A 6,000-nucleotide genomic window follows, 5' to 3' on the forward strand; every position below is an offset into this window, starting at 1 on the left:
AACAGTGTCCCAGCGTCCTTTAACAGTGTCCCATGTCCTTTACCAGTGTCCCAGCGTCCCATGTCCTTTAACAGTGTCCCAGCGTCCCATGTCCTTTAACAGTGTCCCAGCGTCCCATGTCCTTCAACAGTGTCCCAGAGTCCCATGTTCTTTAACAGTGTCCCAGCGTCCCATGTCCTTTGACAGCGTCCCAGCGTCCCATGTCCTTTAACAGCGTCCCAGCGTCCCATGTCCTTTAACAGCGTCCCAGCGTCCCATGTCCTTTAACAGTGTCCCAGCGTACCATGTCCTTTAACAGTGTCCCAGCGTCTCATGTCCTTTAACAGTGTCCCAGCGTCTCATGTCCTTTAACAGCGTCCCATGTCCTTTACCAGTGTCCCAGCGTCCCATGTCCTTTACCAGTGTCCCAGCGTCCCATGTCCTTTAACAGTGTCCCAGCGTCCCATGTCCTTTAACAGTGTCCCAGCGAGACCAGTGTTCATGGTATTTTCATGAGAAATATCCAAAGGGTAAAGTGACAATCATCTGATCATTTCTTTTAGTGACTAGACTCCAAAACATCTATATTGAATATTATTGCTTTTCAGTCATATGTTTTATAAATAGTGGGACGTATTTTGCCCCAGGACTTAGCGTCACCATGATCCTTCTCCAGGGGAAAGGTTCCAGGTCACTATTTCGCTCCCTTCCCGACCTTAACACTGGCGTGAAGAGGCGGGACTCGGGCGCTGGAGTGGGATGCGGCCAGTCCATATATGGTGATAGTGTTTGATCCAATGATAACCGTGCCAGTGAAAAGCGCCCCCTGTGGGAGATGTTTGTCATGGCTTCATATACAAGGAAAGAAAGAAGTGAGCAATACATTTTTTGATTTCCCGTTTTTCAATAATGTTCCCAAAATTGAAAATAGATAAACAAATAAAAATAATTATTGAAATACAGCGTTGGAGCGTTGTTTCTTTATTTAATTCACATTTATGGAGAGTTTACAGCAGGGGTGTCAAGGTAGTTTTGGGTCACGGGCCAAATAAAATCATAAAAAATATAAGATATAAACAGCTTTCTATCACCTAGTAACAGTTATATGTGGATAGTGTTGCACAAATCTGCATCAGCACCTGCAGCGCCGGGGAGGGGCGGCTGCTGCAAAGGACAGCAGGACTCGTAGTTCTAGAGATAAATAACAAAATATATAGTATATTTTTGTTATTTATGTGAGTCTTCAAATTCAACACTCATAATTTGCCTATTTTCTTTTACTTTTTACATCCCTTAGCAAACAAAACCAGTGCACTGTAAGTTTACTTTTACTCCCAAAGATAGATAATATTGTTAAATGGAACATTTCAGACAAAGCAGATCCTCCACGAGAAAAGTTAGACGTTGCATCTTTACAAATGAGTTTATAAAAAGTGTAAATGGCACAAAAATCAGGTCAGGTCGAGGATGAACGCTTCACTCTGCAGTTCAGAAGGAGATGCAGCTGCTCCTCTCCTTGTCACATCCGTTTCACCAAATTAATTTCAAACAGTGAGTCAGGTTGTCTCTCGGTCGCAACACAATAATCAGGAAACACAAAAGGCATGAAATATTTAGCCCTGCTCCATTTGGGTCAGACTCAGAGCAGCGATGTCAGTTTAACTCATTAAACACAAACACATTTCACAAACTGCAAACCTAATGTACACAAGAGACATTTGACTGTTCCTAGTGGTTCACTGGTATTAGAAGTAGATTACAGTTTTTTACGATTGAATAAACACAATTTTGATTGTTTCGTTTTATTTAGCAAAACCCTACACACAATTAGCACAACCACAAACCCAAGTATCAAAACACCTTATCTCCTTTGCAAAATGAAACACTCTTGTAAAAACTATAGACTAATTTATCAAAACCATATTTTTTACCTTATGAAACACACACGTTGCATATGACTTAACTATGTTTGCACCAGTTACACACCAGTTACACACCATATACACACCAGTTACACACCAGTTACACACCAGTTACACACCAGTTACACACCAGCTACACACCAGTTACACACCAGTTACACACCAGTTACACACCAGCTACACACCAGTTACACACCAGTTACACACCAGATACACACCAGCTACACACCAGTTACACACCAGTACCACACCAGTTACACACCAGTTACACACCAGCTACACACCAGTTACACACCAGTTACACACCAGTTACACACCAGTTTCACACCAGTTACACACCAGTTACACACCAGTTACACACCAGCTACACACCAGTTACACACCAGTTACACACCAGTTACACACCAGTTACACACCAGTTACACACCAGTTACACACTGCTGTGGAAAACCTTCAACACTTGTGGCTAATCCTGCTTCTAAGTGCACAGAGTCGTGTGGGTGAAGAACACAGTGAACATGGCTCGGATTTGCACAACTCTAAACACAATGTCTGCTCACACTTTGTGCACAACAACACACACAGTGAACACTACACACACTTGTATGTGTTACTGTGGACACCACACAGGACACAAGACTCATGCTGTTGACAACGTCATTTCCAGTCTGATGTTATTGGCCGGAGAACCTGGAGTGACATTTTTAGCCCTACATGTTTGACCTGAAGACTGATTTATTTTAAATAAGTGCAAGTACAAGGCTGTGGGCGGGGATAGAAGGTAGGTGAAAACTGACATTTTTGACAGAATACTGGTCCAGTATAATACCAGGATTACTCAAACTCAAATACATCATTCAAAATACAACTTTAAGTAAACTAAATAAGTCTTGTTTGCACAATATTTTGCCTTTAAATAATAATTTCATTGAAAATAAATGGTATTATTAAAAGATGTGCTGTCAGAATTAGCGTTGCCCCCTAGTGGTTGTGTGTGTGTCTGCAGTTGAACCCTTGTTGGCCATGTTTAAGATCCTAAACCCACAACTTTCTTCTTTATTAGCTCCTTTTGACATTCACTTCCTTCTGACCTTTCCAAGTGGGGAGTGTCTCCAGAGCGCGGCCGAAACTGCCATGTCATTTTGTGCTGCGGCTCCTGAAAGTGCTGCGCTATTTGACCACGCCGGGTTAAGGTTAGGGTCAGGGTCAGGGTTAGGGTTAGGGTTAGGGTTAGGGTTAGGGTTAGGGTTAAGGTTAGGGTCAGGGTTAGGGTTAGGGTTAGGGTTAGGGTTAAGGTTAAGGTTAAGGTTAAGGTTAAGGTTAAGGTTAAGGTTAGGGTTAGGGTTAAGGTTAGGGTCAGGGTTAGGGTTAGGGTTAAGGTTAAGGTTAGGGTTAAGGTCAGGGTTAGGGTTAGGGTTAGGGTTAGGGTTAAGGTTAAGGTTAAGGTTAGGGTTAGGGTTACGGTTAAGGTTAGGGTCAGGGTTAAGGTTAGGGTTAGGGTTAAGGTTAGGGTTAGGTTTTAGGGTTAGGGTTAGCCATGAGGCTTATATGGCAGTGCCGCGGTTCCTGAAACTGCTGGGTCATTTGACCGCGCCGCGGCTCTGTAGCCACGGCCTTCCAAGTATTAGATTCATGAAGTGAATATATTCATATTCAATATTTTCATCTGCTGCGGGCGGACAGAACGAGAGAATGCGGGAAGAAAAGAGGTGGAGGTCTGGCGGTGTATGTGAACAGGAGCTGGTCCAAATCCGAACACTGCACAGTGAGGGAGCAGCTATGTAACAAGGATATTGAACTATTGGCTATTGGCATGAGGCCATATTATCTGCCCCGGGAGTTCTCACATGTGATTTTGATCGCAGTCTATGTGGCCCCGTCTGCCAATGCTGAAAATGCTTGTGAAGCACTGCTCTCCTGCACTTGTGAGGCTTCAAACACGGCATTCAAAGGCTCTCTTCCTCAGCTCTGGTGACTTTAACCACGCTTCTCCCTCTTCTGTTCTACCAACATACACCCAGTATGTTACCTGCCCCACCAGAAACAATAGAACATTGGACTTGTTTTTTGCCAACACCACAGAGGCTTATTCTTCTTCCCCCCTCCCTCCCCTGGGCAGCTCGGACCACAACCTTGTACATCTGAGGCCTGTGTATGAACCCATTGTGCGCAGGCAGCCTGTGGTGTCCCGTGAGGTGAGGATGTGGTCTGCTGAGAGCGAGGAGGCTCTGAGGGACTGCTTCAGCACCACTGTCTGGACTGAGCTTTATGACCCACAAGTGGAGGACATCAACACCATCACAGAGTGCATCACGGACTACATCAACTTCTGTTTTGAGAACATTGTTCCCTCCCGGACGGTGCGGTGTTTTCCAAACAACAAGCCATGGATTAACCGTGAACTGAAGGCTCTGCTGAAGGAGAAGAAGAGAGCCTTCAGCTGAGGAGGAAGATCAGGCAGGCTGAGGCCGGCTACAAGAGGAGGATGGAGGAGCAGCTGCAGCGAAAGAACATTCAGGGAGTGTGGAGGAGCCTGAAAACCATCTCGGGCTTCAAAATCCCCCCTGCCCAGACAGAGGGGGATCTACAGTGGGTGATTGATTTAAATGCTCACTTCTTGAGGTTTGATCGATCACCCGCCCCTCCCCCTGCACAGCTGCATGCTCCCTCTTCCACAGCTGGACAATGCCCTGCATCTGTTCCTCTTCGCTTATCTGCCCCGGACCATCAACTCCCCACTTCGCTTGGACTCACCCATCCCCCCAGCACACGGTCCCCCTGCCAACCACTGACTGTCACAGCAGCACAGGTGAGGAGTGAGCTGAAGAGGATTAAAGTGAGGAAGGCAGCAGGACCTGATGGCATCAGCCCCACGCTCCTTAAGTCCTGCGCAGATGAACTGTGTGGAGTTGTGGAGCATGTCTTCAACATGAGCCTGAAGCTGAGGGTGGTACCACAGGTCTGAAAGACCTCCTGTCTGGTACCTGTGCCTAAGACACCGCGCCCCAAAGACCTCAACAGCTTCAGGCCAGTGGCTCTCACGTCCCACCTGATGAAGACACTGGAGCGGCTGGTCCTGGACCACCTCCGCTCCACCGTGAGCTCAGCCATGGACCCGCTGCAGTTTGCATATCGGCCTGGCATCGGAGTGGAGGACACCGTCATCTCCCTGCTGCACCGCTCTCTCTCTCACCTGGAAAAGCCTGGCAGCTCTGTGAGGATTCTGTTCTTCGATCTTTCCAGCGCCTTCAATACCATCCAGCCGCTGCTCCTGAGGGACAAGCTGGAGACGGCTGGTGTGGAGTATGACCTGGCAGAGTGGATCCTGGACTACCTCACAGACCGACCCCAGTTTGTGAGAGCCCGGAACTGTGTGTCTGACACTAGGACCTGCAGTGTGGGGGCGCCCCAGGGCACTGTCCTTGCGCCCTTTCTCTTCACCCTTTACACTGCAGACTTCAGACATGACACGGACAGCTGTGTCCTGCAGAAGTTCTCTGACGACTCTGCCATCATCGAACTCATCACGGACGACGATGACGAGGTGTACAGAGGACTGGCGCAGGACTTTGTGGAATGGTGTCACCGGAACCACCTCCCAACGCGGGGAAGACCAAGGAGATGGTGGTGGATTTCCGCAGACGCCACCCCACTGCCCCCTCACCAGTGAACATCCAGGGACGGGACATTGAGAGAGTGGACTCATACAAGTACCTGGGTGTTCATCTGAACCACAAACTGGACTGGACTCATAACACAGACGCACTGTACAGGAAGAGCCAGAGTCGGCCCTACCTCCTGAGGAGACTCAGGTCTTTTGGAGTGACAGGGCCACTCCTGAAGACCTTCTACGACTCTGTGGTGGCATCAGCTCCTGTACGGTGTGGCCTGCTGGAGCAGCAGCATCACAGAGAGGGAGAGGAAGAGGCTGGACAGAGTCATCAAGAAGTCCAGCTCCGTCCTGGGCTGTGCTCTGGACTCGGTGCAGGAGGTGGGGGACAGGAGAGTCCTGGCTAGATTCAAATCAAATCAAATCAATTTATTTTTGTAAGGCCCAAAATCACAACAACAGTTGCCTCTGAGGGCCACAGGGAGAAAT

This window comes from Eucyclogobius newberryi, unplaced genomic scaffold (assembly GCF_026437365.1).
Source record: "Eucyclogobius newberryi isolate DKJ021-1_F unplaced genomic scaffold, fEucNew1.0.hap1 SCAF_4, whole genome shotgun sequence".
NCBI lineage: Eukaryota > Metazoa > Chordata > Actinopteri > Gobiiformes > Gobiidae > Eucyclogobius > Eucyclogobius newberryi.